General features: G+C 40.7%; 1 pseudogene; it reads right to left on the reverse strand.

The window, feature by feature from the left end:
• Positions 1-5,695: 5,695 nt before the first annotated feature.
• LOC114202937 (splicing factor 3B subunit 4 pseudogene) lies at positions 5,696-8,280 on the reverse strand (annotated as a pseudogene).
• Between the last annotated feature and the right edge of the window lie 10,434 nt (positions 8,281-18,714).

Raw genomic sequence — 18,714 nt, forward strand, 5'->3', positions numbered from 1 at the left:
CGTAAGAAATCTAAGGCTTTGCAGTTATCTAACACCATGGTCCTAAAGTACACTGACATTCAGCCAAGAGTTCCAGTCCCTGGGCCATTTAGTTTCTGTGGATAATTCCTTGGACACAGCTGTTTTCTTTTAATTGTTGTAAACCTGTATGCCTACTGTCCTCAGATTGGTGATTCTAGAGTGGTTAGCACCAGGGAGACTGCTGGGAGAACTTGTTTTTGGCACTGGAGAGGTTCAGCTAGCATGTGGACGCAAATACTTGGGGGATTCCCCTGCTGAGTAAAAATCTGCTGGGATTTTGAGCCATATCCAAGTGCAGAAGGTACTTTGCAGGGTTGGAGGAAAGCTTGCGACAGGGAGGCCACCTGATTTTCTTTCAGGTCCACCAGGCTCCCTCTGCTCCCTGTATGCTCTGTGTTCCTGAGAAAGGTAAGTTTGTGTGGCTTAGTGCAATTCCAAGTGGTGTTGTAGTCTAATGGGCATGGGTGTTAACTTCACACTCAGCACCTGGGTCAACTAAGTGGGTTTGGTGCTTAGCCTACCACTGCCTACACATTTCTGTGACTAGCCTCACACAGATTCACTGGATGTCAGTGCTGCTGTTGAATGTTGTTGAGGGGAGTAGGGGCAGGTTGATGAGTGAGGTTTACAGGAGACTTTGGCAAGGGGAGAGCTATTATGCTTATATGCACCAAAATCAAGTTGTCAGAACCAAGCCCAGCATGCGAGTAGGTCTGTTTAGGTATAAATCACTGTGGCTAAGGCCCTGTGCAGGTTTGGTTTGGTGAGCAGTTGTATGTTCTTTCTAGCTCAGATTATTGTGCAGTAGTGATTGAGCTTCCCACAGATTGCCAGTAGTGAGAAGCATCAGGGGGCTTTCGTAGGTGTGGAATGAGCTTCACAGGTGCTCTTGGTGGTTTGAACAAAAGTTAATTTAGCTATGTACCAAATTAGATCCTCTGCCATGGGGCACTCACACATGGGATCCTCACAGGTGGGCCAAGTTATTTCAAAAACAGACATCAGTCGTATTACACATTTGGCCCATTTCTGCCCATTTCTGAGAATGTTGCTGTGTTTCACTGTAGGACCACCTGCTCCATTGTCATTGTATAGGGCAGATGTTTTACAACTTTTGTAGCTTCACGGGTGGTACCTTGAGAGGTAGTGGTGTGATCACATCAATAAAGCTCCTCCCAGGTTGCCTTCATTGCCATTTTTTTCATTGTTTCTATCTTCTTCTGTAAGGTAGAATATGTAGGGTTTTTTCTTTAATTGAGATATAATTTGACATATAGTATTAGTTTTAGGTGAACAACATAATGATTTGATAAATGTATAATATTGTAAAATGACCAACATAAGTTTAGTTAACATCCATCAACTCACAGGTATAATTTTTTTTTCTCTTGAGACTTTTTAAGATCTACTCTTAGTAACTTTAAAATATACAATATTATTAACCATAGTCATCAGGCCATACATTACATCCCCAGAACTTACTTCTCTTATAACTGGAAGTTTGTACCTTTTAAAAAATGTTTAATGTAGTTAACATACAGTGTTATATTAGTCTCAGGTATACAATATAGTTATTCAACAATTCCATGTATTTAAGGAGGGCACATGATGTGATGAGCACTGTGTGTTATATGCAACTGATGAATTGCTGAACTCTACATCTGAAACTAATGATACACTATATGTTGGTTAACTGAATTTAAAAAGAAAATTCCATGTACTACTCAGTGCTTGTCAAGATATGTATACTTTTAATCCCCTTCACCTGTTTCACCCCTCCCTCCACCCACCTCCCCTCTGGTATCCATCTGTTTGTTCTCTATAGTTGAGTCTGTTCCATTTTGTCACAAATAGCTGAATTTTCTATTTCTTATGGGTGCATAATACTCCATTATTTGTGTGTATGTATCTATTTCACAACTTCTCTATCCATTTCTACAACAGTGGACTCTTAGGTTGTTTCTGTAGCTTGACTATTACAAATAATGTTGCAATGAACATGGTGCTGCAGATATCTATTTGAGGTAATGAGTTCATTTCCTTCAGATAACCAGAAATGGGATTGCTGGATTATATGGTGGTTGTATTTCTAAATTTTTGAGGAACCTCCATACTGTTTTCCATAGTGGCTATACCAATTTCCATTCCCACCGAGAGGATGCAAGCGTTGCCTTTTGTCCACCTCCTCACCAACACTTGTTTTGTCTTTCTGGTAATAGCCATTCTAACAGTTGTGAGGTGATACCTCATCAGTTTTTGATTTGCATTTCCCTGGTGATTAATGATGTTGAGTTTCTTTTCATGTATCTGTTGGCTATCTGTATGTCTTCTTTGAAGACATGTCTATCTAGGTCCTCTGCCCATTTTTTAATTGAATTGTTTTTGCTGTTGTATGAGTTCTTTATATACTTTGTATATTAATCCCTCATCAGATATATGAATTGCACATATTTTCTCCTATTCTGTAGGTTGCCTTTTCATTTTGTTGTTGGTTCCCTTTGCTATGCATAAGCTTTTAGTTTTATGTAGTTCCACTTGTTTATTTTTGCTTTGTCTTTGCTTTTGGTTTATATCAAAAAAAATCATCATGATGAATGTCAAGAAACTTATGCCCTATGTTTTCCTCTAGGAGTTCTGTAATTTCAGATCTTACATTCATATCTTTAATCCATTTTGAGTTAATTTTCTGTATGGTATAAGTTAGTTGTCTGGTTTTCCCAAAACGGTTTATTGAAGAGTGCCCTTTCACTATTGCATAATCTTGCATATCCTTTATCATAAACTAATTGGTAATATGTGCATGAATTTATTTCTGGGCTCTCTGTTCTGTTGCATTGATCCATGTGTCTATTTTTATGCCAATACCGTGCTGTTTTAATTACTGAAGCTTTGTAAGATCATTTGAAATCAAGGAGCATGGTGCTTTGTTGTTCTTTCTCAAAATTGCTTTGGCTATTTGGGGTTCCATACAAATTTTAGGATTGTTCTGTTTCTGTGAAAAGGCCATTGGAATTTTGATAGAGATAGCATTTAATCTATAGATTGCTTTGGGTAGTATGAACATTTTAACATAGTAGTTCTTCTCTGTGAGCATGGAATGTCTTTCAATTTGTGTCTTTAGTTTCTTTTTTTTCATTTAACTTTAAATTTCAGTATAATTAGCATACACTGTTATATTAATGTCAAATGTATAGTGATTCAACAATTCCATACATCACCCAGTGCTCATCATGACAAGTGCCCTCCTTAGTCCCCATCACCTATTTCCCCCATCCTCCCACCAACCAATAGATACACACATATAATGAAGTAACCATCAGCTTGTTCTCTATAGTTAAGAGTCTCATTCTTGGTTTTTCTCTATTTTTCCTTTGTTCATTTTTTGTTTCTTAAATTCCACATAGAGTGAAATCGTATGGTTTGTTCTCTGACTTATTTCACTTATGATTATACTCTCTAGCTCTGTCCATTTGATTGCAAATGGCAAAATTTTGTCCTTTTTTCATGGCTGAATAATGTGTGTGTGTGTGTGTGTGTGTGTATACACACCATACCTTATCTATTCATCTGTGGACACTTGAGCTGCTTCCATCATTTGGCTATTGTAAATAATACTGCTATATAAGTGGGGGGGGGGTGCAGATATCCCTTTGAGTTAATGTTTTTGTGTTATCTGGTATATAGCCAGTAGTTGATTACTGGATTGTAGGGTAGATCTATTTTTAAGTTTCTGAGGAAACTCTGTACTGTTATCTCCAATGGCTGCACCAGTTTGCATTCCCACCCCCAGTGTAAGAGAGTTCCTTTTTCTCCACATCCTCGCCAACACTTGTTCTTGGGTTGTTTTCACCATTCTTACAGGTGTGAGGTGAAATCTCATCGTAGTTTTGATTTGCATTTTTCTGGTGAGGACTCATGTTGAGCATCTTTTCATGTCTGTTCACCATCTGGATGCCCTTTGGAGAAATGTCTGTTCATGTCTGATGCCCATTTTTTAATTGGGTTATTTGTTTTTTGGGTGTTGAGTTGTATCAGTTCTTTATATATTTTGCATACAAACTTTTTATTGGATATGTCACTTGCAAATATCTTCTCAGTAGGTTGCTGCTTAGTTTTGTTCTCTCCTGCATTGTATACAAGTTTTTTTTAAATTTAAATGCAATTAGCCAATATATCATTAGTTTCAGATGTAGTGTTCAATGATTCATCAGTTGCTTATAACACCCAGTGCTCATTATATCATATGCCCTACTTAATGCCCATCACCCAGTTACCCCATTCCCCACCCACCTCCCCTTCTACAACCCTCAGTTTCTTTCCCAGAGTCAAGTCTCTCATGGTTTCTCTCCCTCTTTGTTTCTTCCCATTCAGTTTTCCCTCCCTTCCCATATTGTCCTCTGCACTAAATTCCACATGAGTGAAACCATATGCTAATTATCTTTCTCTGATTGACTTATTTCACTTAGCATGATACCCTCCAGTTCTGTCCTTGTCAATGCAAATGGTAGGTATTCATCCTTTCTGATGGCTGAGTGATATTCCATTGTATATATGAACCACATCTATTTATCCATTCATCTGTTGAAGGACATCTTGGCTCCTTCCATAGTTTGGCTACTGTGGACATTGTTGCTATGAACGTTGGGGTGCATGTGCCCCTTCTTTTCACTACATCTGTATCTTTGGGGTAAATACCCAGTAGTGCAATTGCTGAGTCCATAGGGTAGCTCTAGTTTCAACTTTGTGAGGAACCTCCATACTGTTTTCCAGAGTGGCTGTACCAGCTTGCATTCCCACCAACAGTGTAAGAGGGTTCCCCTTTGTCCACATCCTTGCCAACATTTGTTTCCTGTTTTGTTAATTTTTGCCATTCTACTTCGCGTAAGGTGGTATCTCATTGTGGTTTTGATTTGTATTTCTCTGGTGGCTAATGATGTTGAGCAATTTTTCATGTGTCTGTTAATCATTTGTATGTCTTCTTTAGAGAAGTGTCTGTTCACGTCTTCTGCCCATTTTTTAAAAAGATTTATTTATTTTGAGAGAGTGAGAATGAGAGAGAGTACATAAGAGGGGGGAGGGTTAGAGGGAGAAGCAGGCTCCTTGCTGAGCAGGGAGCCCAATGCGGGACTCGATCCCGGGACTCCAGGATCATGACCCGAGCCAAAGGCAGTCGCTTAACCAACTGAGCCACCCAGGCGCCCCTGCCCATTTTTTGAGTGTTGAGTTTGAGAAGTTCCCTTTATAGATCTTGGTTATCAGCCTTTTATCTGTAATGTCACTTGCAAATATCTTTTCCCATTCCGTGGTTTCCCTCTTAGTTCTGTTGACTGTTTCCCTTGCCATGAAGATGATTTTTATCTTGATGAAGTCCCAAAAGATCATACTTGCTTTTGTTTCCCTTGCCTTTGCAGACTTGTCTTGAAAGAAGTTACCAATGTTGAGAGTTTACTGCCTATGTTCTCCTCTAGGATTTTGAAGGATTCCTGTCTCAAATTGAGGTCTTTTATCCATTTTGAGTTTATCTTTAAAAAAAAAAAAAAAACAATGAGTTTAGTTTTATTTTCTCTGTCCATTTGCAAAACACTTAGGACCAACATAGAAAAAAAAAATAAAACCTTATGTGAAAAACATTACACTTGAGAGAAAAAAAAAAATAAAAGGCCTGAGAGGGATTATTGCCTTAGCCATAGGGAGCTACAGCAACTCTGGTTCAAGGAATTGAAAAGATGATTGGGAAGATAGAACAGGAGGCAAAAGAATGAGAAATTACTGAGGAAGAGGGCCTCGAAGTGGGCCACGAGGGGGAACTGGAGGCCGGGGGGTAGGCCGGGGTGGAGGGAGGGGCCCCCGCTGGTAGCCATAGGGTGGGGGTCATGGAGGCCCAGTGTATCCATGAGGAGGCATCAGTGGAGGAGGTCCATGCATCCCATGTGGAGGTATAGGACCTGGGTGACCCATGGGAGACCCAAACGGAGGCCCTCAAGGGGGCATGCCCATTGGAGGAGGTCTAGGATGAGGCATTCTGGGTGGCGGTCGGGGTGGTGGCTGCCCCCCAGAGCCTGGGGGCCCAGCATGGGGATGTCATAAGCCATGAAGGCCATGGTGGGCCAGCTGCATCTGAGACATCCCTGGATAGGGCATCGCACCCGGTGGGAATGGGTGAGGATGTGAGTGTCCATGTCCAGGATGTCCAGTCCTTGGGGTTCCTGATGGCGGGCCATGTCCTCCAGCCCCAGGAGGCATAGGTGGTGGGGGCATGGCTGGGGGTATCCCAGGTGGAAGGGCTCCAGGAGGCAGCACTGGGGGTGGGAAGGACCCAGGAGGAGGCATGCCTGGTGGAGGAAGCCCAGACCCCAACGATGATACCATAGGACTGGGGGCTGAGGGTGGAGGGGGTGCATCTGCAAACAGCTGATGAGGGCGGTCAGCCTGGAAGAGTGGGTTCTGGGCTGCCAGAAGTCGTTCAGCTGCTGAGCCATGGCGCTTACCCTTGGAGTCCTTTTTGAAGGCGTAGGACACTGATAGGGCAGTTACAGAGATACTGCCCGTTCATGGCCTCAATAGCTGCATCCAGAGCATCAAATGAAGCAAAATTAATAAAGGCATAACCTTTGGAATTGCCTGTGTCAGGGTCCTGCATAATCTTCGGGGTTTGTAAGATGACCCCAAAGGCGCTGAAAGTATCATGAAGCAGCGTATCATCAATCTCCGGGTCTAGATTGCCAATGAAAATGTTGGCCCCCACATCCAGGTTCTTGTTGTGAGCTGATGCTTTGTTCACCCGTATTGGTTTCCTATGGAGTCTGATCATGTTCATGATCTTAATGGCATAGTCCGCATCTTCCTCACTCAAGAATTCCACAAAGCCATAGCCTTGGTGTTGACCTGTGACTCTATCCTTTGGCATGTGGGTGTTGACTATTGGCCCTCCCTGGAGAAATAGGTCCCACAGCAATGGTTTGCTAACCTTCTCATCCAGGCCCCTGACGTAGACAGTGGCATCCTGTTTCTGCTTGGAGATCGGCCCAGCCACCATGGTGAAAGAGCTTCCACAGTCTCCAGGCAGCAATCCTGCCCTCTGACTGCAGTCACTACTTCCACTTCCGGCGCCATTTTGAGTTTATCTTTGTGTATGGTGTAAAGGAATGGTCCAGTTTCATTCTTCTATGTGTAGCTGTCCAGTTTTCCCAGCACCACTTATTGAAGAGACTTTATTCCACTGGATATTTATCCTGATTTGTCAAAGATGAGTTAACCATAGAATTGACGGTCCGTATCTGGGCTCTCTATTCTGTTCCATTGATGTATGTGTCTGTTTTTGTGCCAGTACCATGCTGTCTTGGTGATCACAGCTTTGTAATATAGCTTGAAATCGGGCAACGTGATGCCCCCAGCTTTTTTCTTTTTCATCATTCCGTTGGCAATTCGGGGTCTTTTCTGGCTCCATACAAATTTTAGGATTGTTTATTCCGGCTCTTTGAAAAATGCCAATGGTATTTTAATAGGGATAGCATTGAAAGTGTAAATTGCTCTGGGCAGGATAGACATTTTAACAATGTTTATTCTTCCAATCCATGAGCATGGAATATTTCTCCCATCTTTTTGTGTCTTCCTCAATTTCTTTCATAAATGTTCTGTAGTTTCTAGGGTATAAATCCTTTACCTCTTTGGTTACGGTTATTCCTAGGTATCTTATGGTTTTGGGTGCAATTGTAAATGGGATTGATTCCTTAATTTCTCTTTCTGTAGTCACATTGTTAGTGTATAGAAATGCAACTGATTTCTGTGTATTGATTTTGTATCCTGCATAAAAGGATGAATTGCTGAATTCCTGTATGAATTCTAGCAATTTTGGAGTGGAATCTTTTGGGTTTTCCATATAAAGTATCATGTTATCTGTGAAGAGAGAGAGATTGACTTCTTTGCCAATCTGGATGCCTTTTATTTCTTTTTGCTGTCTGATTGCTGAGGCTAGGACTTCTAGCACTATGTTGAACAATAGTGGTGAGTGGGCAGCCCTGTGGTATTTCTGACCTTAAGGGAAAAGCTCTCAGCTTTTCCCCATTGATAATGATATTCGCTGTGGGCTTTTTCATAGATGGTTTTTATATTGAGAACATTCCCTCTATCCCTATGCTCTGAAGTTTTAATCAGGAACAGATGTTGTATGTTGTCAAATGCTTTTTCTGCATCAATTGAGAGGACCATATGGTTCTCCTTTCTTTTCTTAATGTGCTCTATCACGTTGATTATCTTCTGCTATCTGCCTGCAGAATCACAACTCTGTCCTTCATACTTTGAGACTGTGGATTTTCTGCTTGTGGAGATCCAGATATATATTCTTACATCTCAAGCTGATGTTGAGGGTGTTCAGAATGGTTTGGTAGGTATCCAGCTAAATTCAGGAGACCGGTTGAATCTGAGTCCCCTGCTCCTCCGCCATCTTGCCCCCTTGTCTTCTGCCCATTTCTTGACTAAATTATTTGTTTTTGGGGTGTGGAATTTGATAAGCTCTTTATAGATTTTGGATACCAGTCCTTTATCTGTCATTTGCAAATATCTTCTCCCATTCCATCAGTTGCCTTTTAGTTGTGTTGACCGTTTCCTGTGCTGTGCAGAAGGTTTTATCTTCATGAGGTCCCAATAGTTCATTTTTGCTTTTGTTTCCCTTGCCCTTAGAGACGTGTCTGGTAGGTTGTTGCAGCCAAGGTCACAGAGGTTGCTGCCTGTGTTCTCCTATAGGATTTTGATTAATTCCTGTCTCACATTTAGGTCTTTCATCCATTTCAGGTTTTTTGTGTGTATGTGTGATGTAACGAAATAGTCCAGTTTCATTCTTCTGCATGTAGCTGTCCAATTTTCCCAACACCATTTGCTTAGGAGACTTTTTTTTCCCATTGGATATTCTTTCCTGCTTTGTTGAAGATTAGTTGACTATAGAGTTGAGGGTCCATTTCTGGGTTCTCTATTCTGTTCATTGATCGGATGTCTGTTTTGTGCCAGTACCATACTGTCTTGATTACAGCTTTGTAATAGAGCTGGAAGTCCGGAATTGTGATGCCACCACCTTTGGTTTTCTTTTTTCAACACTCCTTTGGCTATTCAGGGTGTTTCCTGGTTCCATACAAATTTTAGGATTATTTGCTCCAGCTCTGTGAAAAAAGTTGATGGTATTTTGATAGGGATTGCATTGAATGTATAGATTGCTTTGGGTAGCATACACATTTTAACAATATTTATTCTTGCAATCCATGAGCATGGAACATTTTTCCATTTCTTTGTGTCTTCCTCAATTTCTTTCATGAGGGTTCTAGTTTTCTGGGTACAAATCCTTTGCCTCTTTGGTTAGGTTTGTTCCTAGGTAGCTTATGGTTTTGGCACACTGTAAATAGGACCCACTCCTTAAGTTCTCTTTCTTCAGTCACATTGTTAGTGTACAGAAATGCAACTGATTTCTGTGCATTGATTTGATAGCCTGCCATGTTGCTGAATTCCTGTATGAGTTCTAGCAATTTTGGGGTGGAGTCTTTGGATTTTCCACAGAGTATCATGTCCTCTGCAAAGAGAGTTTCACTTCTTCTTTGCTGATTCAGATACCTAGCATTTCATTTTGCTGTCTGATTGCTGAAGCTAGGACTTCTAGTACTATGTGGAACAGTGGTGAGAGTGGGCATCCCTGTCGTGTTCCTGACCTTAGGGGAAAAGCTCTCAGTTCTTCCCCATTGAGAATATTCACTGTGGGCTTTTCATAGATGGCTTTTATGGTATTGAGGTATGTTCCCTCTCTCCCTACACTCTTAAGAGTTTTAATCAAGAAAGGATGTTGGGGGCCCCTAGATAGCTCAGTTGTTAAGAATCTACCTTCAGCTCAGGTCATGATCCCGGGGTCCTGGGATTGAGCCCCACATCGGATGCCATGCTCCATGGGAAGCTTGCTTCTCCCTCTCCCACTGCCCGTGCTTGTGTTCCCTCTCTGTGTCTCTGTCAAATAAATAAATAAAATCTTAAAAAAAAAAAAAGAAGCTGTACTTTGTCAAATGCTTTTTCTGCATCTGTTGAGAGGATCAGATGGTTCTTGTCCATTCCTTTATTTACATAGTGTATCATATTGATTGATTTGCAATTGTTAAACCACCTTGACAGCCCAAGAATGAATCCCACTTGGTCACGCTGAATAATCCTTTTAACATACTGTTGGATCCTTAATAGGATACTAGCCAATGCTAGTATCTTGTTGAGAATATTTGTATCCATGTTCATTAGGGATATTAGTCTATACTTCTTTTTGGTGGGGTCTTTGCCTGGTTTGGGGATCAAGCTAATGCTGGCCTCATAGAATGAGTTATAAGTTTTCCTTTCATTTCTGATTTCTGAAACAGCTTCAGAAGAATAGGTATTAATTCTTCTTTAAATAGTTGGTAGAATTCCCCCTGGGAAGCCATCTATTGGACTCTTGTATTTTGGGGGAGGTTTTTGATTACTGCTTCAATTTCCTTGCTGGTTATAGGTCTGTTCAGGTTTTCTCTTTCTTCCTGCTTCAGTTTGGTAGTTCATAAGTCTCCAGGAGTGTATCCATTTCTTCCAAATTGCCTAATTTGTTGGTTTATAGTTGCTCATAATATGTTCTTATAATTGTATTTCTTTGGTGTTGATTGTGATGGTTCCTCTTTCATGATTTTATTTGGGTCTTTTTTTCTTTTTGATAAGTCTGGCTAGGGGTTTGTCTATCTTACAAATTCTTTCAAAGAACCAGCTCCTAGTTTCATTGATCTGTTCTTTTGGTTTCTATTTCACTGATTTGTGCTCTAATCCTTAATAAATTCTCTTCTGCTGGGCTAGGCTTTATATGCTGTTCTTTCTCCCGCACCTTTAGGTGTAATGGTTAGCTTGTGTATTTGAGACCTTTCTTTTTTTTTTTAAAGATTTATTTACTTGACAGAGAGAGCACAAGTAGAGAGGCAGGCAGAGGGAGGAGAAGCAGGCTCCCTGCTGAGCAGAAAGCCCAACATGAGGCTTGATCCCAGGAGCCTGAGATCATGACCTGAGCTGAAGGCAGACACTTAACTGACTGAGCATCCCAAGCGCCCCACTTGTTTCTTGAAAAAGGCTTGTATTGCTATGTACTTCCCTCTTTTGTGTTTTTATTTTCATTTGTTTCCATGCGTTTTTTTAATTCTTCTTTAATTTCCTGGTTGACCCATTCATTCTTTACTAGGATGCTCTTTAGCCTCCATGTATTTGAGTTCTTTCCAAATTTCCTCTTGGGATTGAGTTCCAGTTTCAAAGCATTGTGGTCTGAAAATATGCAAGGAATAATCCCAGTCTTTTGATACCAGTTGAGACCTGATTTTGTGACCCAGTATGTGGTCTGTTCTAGAGAACGTTCCATGTGCACTTGAGAAGAATGTGTATTCTGTTGCTTTAGGATGGAATGCTCTGTTTATATCGTGAAGTCCATATGGTCCAGTGTCGTTCAAAGTCGTTTCCTTGCTGATCTCCTGATTAGATGACCTTCCATTGCTGTGACTGGGGGTGTTAAAGTCCACTACAATTACTGTATTATTATCAGTGCTTTAATTTTGTTACTGGTTTATATAATTGGCTACTCCCAAGTTAGGAGCATAAATATTTATAATTGTTAGATCTTCTTGTTGGGTAGACCCTTTAAGTATGATAGAGTGTCCTTCCTCATCTCTTAGTACATTCTTTGGCTTAAAATCTAATTTGTCTGATATAAGCTACCCCAGCTTGCTTTTGATGTCCATTAGTGTGGTAAATGGTTTTCCACTCCCTATCAGTCTGGAGGTATCTTTGGGTCTAAAATGACTCTCTTCCAGACAGCATATCGATGGGTCTTGCTTTTTTATCCAATCTGATACCTTTTGTCTTTTGATTGGGGCATTTAGCCCATTCACATTCAGAGTAACTATTGAAAGACAGGAATTTAGTGCTATTGTATTACCTGTAAAGTCACTGTTTCTGTATACTGTCTCTGTTCCTTTCTGGTCTATGTTAATTTTGGGCTCTCCACTTAAAGGATCCCATTTCGTATTTCCTACAGGGCTGGTTTAGTGACACAAATTCTTTTGGTTTGTTTGTTCTCCTTCCATTTTGAATGACAGCCTTGCCAGATAAAGTATTCTTGGCTGCTTATTTTTCTCATTTAGCTCCCTGATTATATCATGCCAGCCCTTTCTGGCCTGCCAGGTCTCTGTGGATAGGTCTACTGCCAGTCTAACTCTTCTAGCCTTGTAGGTTATGGACCCCGTGTCCCACTTTGAGGACTTTCTGTCTCTCTGAGACTTGGAAGTTTCAGTATGTTGAGGTGCTGACCTGTTTTCATTGATATTGAAGGGAGCTTCTCTGTCCTTCCTGGACTTGAATACATGTTTCCTACCCGGATAAGGGAAATTGTCCACTATAATTTGCTCCAATATACCTTCTGCCCCCGGTCTTTCCTCTCCTTCTGGGACCCCAATTATTCTAATACTGTTGTGCTTTACGGTATCACTTATCTCTTGAATTCTCCCCTCATGATCCAGTAGTTTCTTTTTTTTTAAGATTTTATTTGAGAGTGAGTGAGTGAGTGCACAAGTAGGCAGAGCAGCACAAAGAGTGGCAGGGAGAAGGAGAAGCAAGCTCCCCGCTGAGCAAAGAGCCTGATGCAGAACTTGATCCCTGGACCCTGGGATCATGACCTGAGCCAAAGGCAGACACCCAACTGACTGAGCCACCCAGGCATCCCCCAGTAGTTTATCTTTTTCTCAGCTTCATCTCCATCATTTTGTCTTATAACTAATTCTTTCGTCTGCTTTTATCATAGCACTTAGAGCCTCCCATTAATAGCTTTTGTGATTTTGACTTGGTTAGATTTTAGTTTATTTCTCCAGAAGTGCTTCTCTAGTGTCTTCTATGCTTTTTTCAAGCCCAGCTAGTATCTTTATAATCATTATTCTGAACTCTGGTTCCGACATCTTATATCATACTGATAGGTCCCTGGCAGTCAGTATTGCCTTTTGTTCTCTTTCCTGAGGTACATTTTTCCGTCTTGTCATTCTGTCCAGAGAAGAATAGATTAATGAGAACAAAATACTAAACTGGCAACAACGACCCCAGAGAAAAATACACTAAACAAATCAGAAGAGACCCGAAACTGGGGAAAAAAAAAGAAATATATATATATATATATAAGCAGACAACAGAACAGAGCAACACACTGGATCCTGGGTGCATTTTCGTCCATTTGTTACAAAACTAGGTCCCAAAATCGTAAAGAAAGAAGAACTTATATATTGTCAAAAATAAATACAATGAAAGGATAGAATGTAACTGTAAAAATGAGAAAGACAAAAAAAAAATATATAAAGAGGCGAACAGAACAGAGCAATACACTCTATCCTGAGTGCAGTTTGGAGTGTTAGAAGAAACTGCATCCCAAAACTGTAAAGAGGAAAAACATACACACACACACACACACACACACACACACAAATATATATATATACACATATATAATCACATACATACATATAGCTATATATATACACAAAAACAAATACAGTGAAAGAATAGAATGTAAGTGTAAAGATGAAAATTAAAGATTTTTTTAAAAGTTGATAAATTGGTTGAAAAAAATTAAAACTGAATGACTGAAGAATCATGGGGGTCAAAACATGAATTCTATATATTTTCTCCTAGTGCTAGTTTTGCAGTTCAATGTAATGGTAAACTTGCTCTTGGCTCGATGTTTCTGCTGATCTGGGTGAGGGGCCTGTTGTGCTGATTCTCAGGTGTCTGCCCTGGGAGGAACTGCACCACCCTTGCCAGATGGCCAGGCTAAGTAAGTTGCTCCAGATTGCCCTCTATGGCTTTTCTTCCTTGTAGGCTTTCCACACTGCTTATAGGATGAGAATGAAAATGGTGACCTCCTAGGGTGCCTGGGTGGCTCAGTCAGTTAAGCCTCTACCTTTGGCTTAGGTCATGATCCCAGGGTCCCAAGATTGAGCCCCATGTCAGGCTCCCTGCTCAGTGGGGAGTCTGCTTCTCCCTGTGCCCCTCAACCCGCTTGTGCTTTCTCTCTCAAACAGAGATAAAAGTCTTAAACAAAAAATGATAGCTTCCCAATCTCCAGCCCCAGAGCTGAAAGTTTGGAGCCCCACTTCTCAGTGCGCCCTTAAAGAAAAGCAGTCAATCACTCCGGTCTCCCTAGTCTCCATCTGCACTCCGTGCTCACCCAGCCTGTGACTGAGTGTTTCTGTCATGTGATCCCATTTCAAGTCTCCAAACCCGGCACACTCCTGCAGCACGCGCACACGCCATTTCTCCCGGGGGAGGAGAGACCCGAAACTGTAAAAAAAAAAAAAAAAACGGTTGCAACGGTAATGCTGCTTGCTTGGCCCCTGCTCAGAGAACAGTGGCCCGATCATGCTGAGCTTCATGGTTTATGGCAACCCCAAGCTGAAAGCCCACTCTTGGACAAGCTGATTGCAGCTGGCTTTCCCCGCTCTAATGCCTGGGAGCTCAGCCGCACTCACACACCCTGCTCCTTCTGTGACCCTGAGGATCCTGAGACCACACTGTCCCGCCTAGGGTTCCACCCCACTTCACCACCAGAGCACCTTTCAGGCAGGGATGTCCCTCACTGGAGCAGACTACTAAAGTTCTGATTTTGTGCTACGCTGCTGTAACACTTTCCGGTAGTTGGCTGACAGAGGCTCCCTCCCCCCATGGTTTATCTTACCATATGTTGCCTTGGATTCACTTCTCCGCACCTCCTACCTTGCAGAAAGTGGTCGCTTTTCTATTTGTAGAGTTGCAGCTATTTTCTTAGATCTCCAGTTGAGTTCGCAGGTGTTCACAATGATTTGCTAGTTATCTAGCTGAGTTCCTGGGAACAGACAAAACTAAGGTCTCCTACTCCTCCACCATCTTGGACTATCTCCTGTGTTTTGATATCTTAACATTAAATGTTGTAGTCCATGAACGCAGGATTTCTTTCCATTTACTTGTGTCTTTTTTTCCTTGAACATTTTGTAGTTTTCAGCATACAATTCCTTTACTTTCTTGTTTATTTTTTCTTGTTAAGTGTGATTTTTTTCTCTAACATTTCATTATTATCACTATTATTAGTTTCAGGGGTAGAATTTAATGATTCATCAATTGCATATAACACCTAGTGTTCAATCATCAAAAAGAATGAAATCTTGCTATTTGTGATGCTGTTTTAAGTGGAATTGTTTAATTCCCTTTTCAAATTGTTCATTTTTAGTGTGTGATTTTGTAGCCTGAAACTAACCTGAATTTTATTCATTCTAAACATTTTATGGTATTTTTAGGTTTCATGACTATATCATATTTTCTTGTGTACAAAGACAATTTTACCTCTTTCCAAATTGGATACCTTTTATTTCTTTTTCTTGCTTAACTGCTGTGGCTGGAACTTCCAATATTATGTTGAATAGAAGTGACAAGAGTGGAGCATCCTTGTCCATATTCTTAAGAGACAAACCACTCAGTCTTCTGCCATTGAGTATGTTTCCTACATGGCCTTTATTATGTTGAGGAAGTTTGTGTTCCTAGTGTATTGTTTTTAATATGAAACTTAAATTTTATCAAATACATTTTCTGCATACATTGAATGATCATATTTTTCACCTTCATTCTCTTAATATTGAATACTATATTGCTTTTGAAGTAGTATTAGTTTCAGAGGTATAGTGATTCATCAGTTGCATATAACACCCAGTGCTCATTACATCAAGTGCCCTCCTTAATGCCCATCACCCACTTACCCCATTCCCCCACTACCTCCCTTCCAGCAACCCTCAGTTTGTTGCCTACGGTTAAGAGTTTTTTATGCTCTGTCTCCCTCTCAGATTTTGTCTTATTTTCCCCTCCCTTCCCCTATGATTCTGTTTCTTAAATTCCACATGAAACCATATAATTGTCTTTCTTTGATTGACTTATTTTGCTCAGCATAATACCTTCCAGTTCCATCCATGTTGATGTAAATTTCTGATGGCTGAGTAGTAATCCATTGTGTGTGTGTGTCTGTCTATATCTATATATACCACATCTTCTTTATCCATTCATCTGTTAGTGGACACCTGGGCTCTTTCCACAGTTTGGCTATTGTGGACACTGCTGCTATAAACATTGTGGCGCAAGTGCCCCTTCGGATCCCTACATTTGTATCTTTGGGGTAAATACCCAGTAGTGCAATTGCTGGGTCATCGGGTAGCTCTATTTTTAACTTGAGGAACCGCCATACTGTTTTCCAGAGTGGCTGCACCAGCTTGCATTCCAACATCCTCACCAACATCTGTTGTTCCCTGTCTTGTTAATTTTAGCCATTCTGACTGGTGTGAGGTGGTATCTCATTTTTGTTGACTAGATTATCAAGCAGAGAAAGACACTTATCATATGGTTTCACTCATATGTGGAACATAAGGAATAGCAGGGAGGACCACAGGGTATGAGAGTAAAAACTGAATGGGAAGAAATCATAGAGGGAGACAACCATGAGAGACTCTGGACTCCAGGAAACAAACAGGGTTACAGAAGGGAGTGCGGGGTGGGGGGTAGCCGGGTGATGGATATTAAGGTGAGCAGGTGGTGTGATGAGCACTGGGTGTTACACATAACTAATGAATCATTGAACACTACATCAAAAACTAATGATGTACTGTATGTTGGCTAACTGAACATAATAGAAAAGAAACTGATTAAGTAATCAAAGAACTTCTCAAACTCAATACCCATAAAACAAATAATCCAGTCAAGAAATGGGCAGAGGACATACAAATGGCCAACAGAACATGAAAAAGTGCTCCACATCATTAGCCATCAGGGAAATACAAATCAAAACCACAATGAGACACCACCTCACACCAGAATGGCTAAGATTGACAACTCAGGAAACAGGGCTTGGCAAGGATGTGGAGAAAGGGGAACCCTCCTACACTGTTGGTGGGAATACAAGCTGGTACAGCCACTCTGGAAAACAGTATGGAGGTTCCTCAAGAAGTTAAAAATAGAGCTACCCTACAACCCAGCAATTTCACTACTATTTACTCCAAAGATAAAGATTTAGTAAAAAGAAGGGGCACATGAACCCCAATGTTCATAGCAGCAATGTCCACAATAGCCCAACTGTGGAAGGAGCCGAGATGCCCTTCAACAGACGAATGGATGAAGATGTGGTTCACAAATACAACGGGGTATTATTCAGGGGTCAAAATGAATGAAATCTTGCCATTTGCAATGATGTGAATGGTACTAGAGGGTATTATGCTAAGCGAAATAAGTCAGAAAGACAAATATGTGATTTCACTCACGTGGAGTTTAAGAAACAAAACGGGAAGGGAAGGAAAAATAAGACGAAAACAGGGAGGCCAACCACAAGAGACTCTTAACTACAGGAAATATAAACTGAAGAGTTGCTTGAAGAGAGATGGGTGGGGGTGGAGTAAGTGGGTGATAAGCATTAAGAAGGGCATGTGGAGGTAATGAGCACTGCGTGTTGTATGTAACTGATGAATCACTAAATTCTACCTCTGAGACTAGTAGTACACTGTTAATTAAAGTGAATTTAAATGAAAATTTTTTTTAAAAAGCTGAAAGTATCACAATTCCAGGCTTAAAGCAATATTATAAAGCTGTAGTGATCAAAAAAGTATGGTACTGGCACAAAAATAGACATAGGTAAATGGAACAGAATAGAAAACCCAGATATACACCAACAATTATACAGCAAATTAATCTTTGACCAAGCAGAAAGAATATCCAAAGGGGAAAGAAGTCTCTTCATTAAATGGTGTTGGGAAAACTAGGCAGCTACATGCAAAAAAATGAAAACTGGACCACTTTCTTACATTCTGAATTTACTTTTGTATATAGTGTATCAAAGACCTAAGTGTGAAACATGAACCCATAAAAATCCTAGAAGAGAGCTCAGGCAGTGATCTCCTTGACATCAGCTGTAGGAACTTCTTTCTAGATATGTCTTCTGAAACAAGGAAAATAAAAGCAAAAATAAACTATTGGGACTACATTATTCCTGGGTTGCAAGGGTGGTTCAACATTCACAAATCAATAAACGTGATCACATTAATAAAAGACAAAAACCATATGATCCTCTCAGCTGATGCAGAAAAAGCATTTGACAAAATACAACATCTTTTCTTGATTAAAACTTCAGAGTGTTGGGATAGAGGGAACATACCTCAATACCATAAAAGCCATCTATGAAAATCATCTCATTCTCAATGGGGAAGAACTGAGAGCTTTTCCCCTAAGGTCAGGAACACGACAGGGATGCCCACTCTCACCACTGTTCCACATAGTACTAGAAGTCCTAGCTTCAGCAATCAGACAGCAAAATGAAATGCTAGGTATCTGAATCAGCAAAGAAGAAGTGAAACTCTCTTTGCAGAGGACATGATACTCTGTGGAAAATCCAAAGACTCCACCCCAAAATTGCTAGAACTCATACAGGAATTCAGCAACATGGCAGGCTATCAAATCAATGCACAGAAATCAGTTGCATTTCTGTACACTAACAATGTGACTGAAGAAAGAGAACTTAAGGAGTGGGTCCTATTTACAGTGTGCCAAAACCATAAGCTACCTAGGAACAAACCTAACCAAAGAGGCAAAGGATTTGTACCCAGAAAACTAGAACCCTCATGAAAG

The sequence above is a fragment of the Eumetopias jubatus genome, unplaced genomic scaffold, assembly GCF_037043125.1.
Source record: "Eumetopias jubatus isolate StellerSeaLion01/CBP00866 unplaced genomic scaffold, mEumJub1_p1.0 scaffold_15, whole genome shotgun sequence".
Classification (NCBI taxonomy): domain Eukaryota; kingdom Metazoa; phylum Chordata; class Mammalia; order Carnivora; family Otariidae; genus Eumetopias; species Eumetopias jubatus.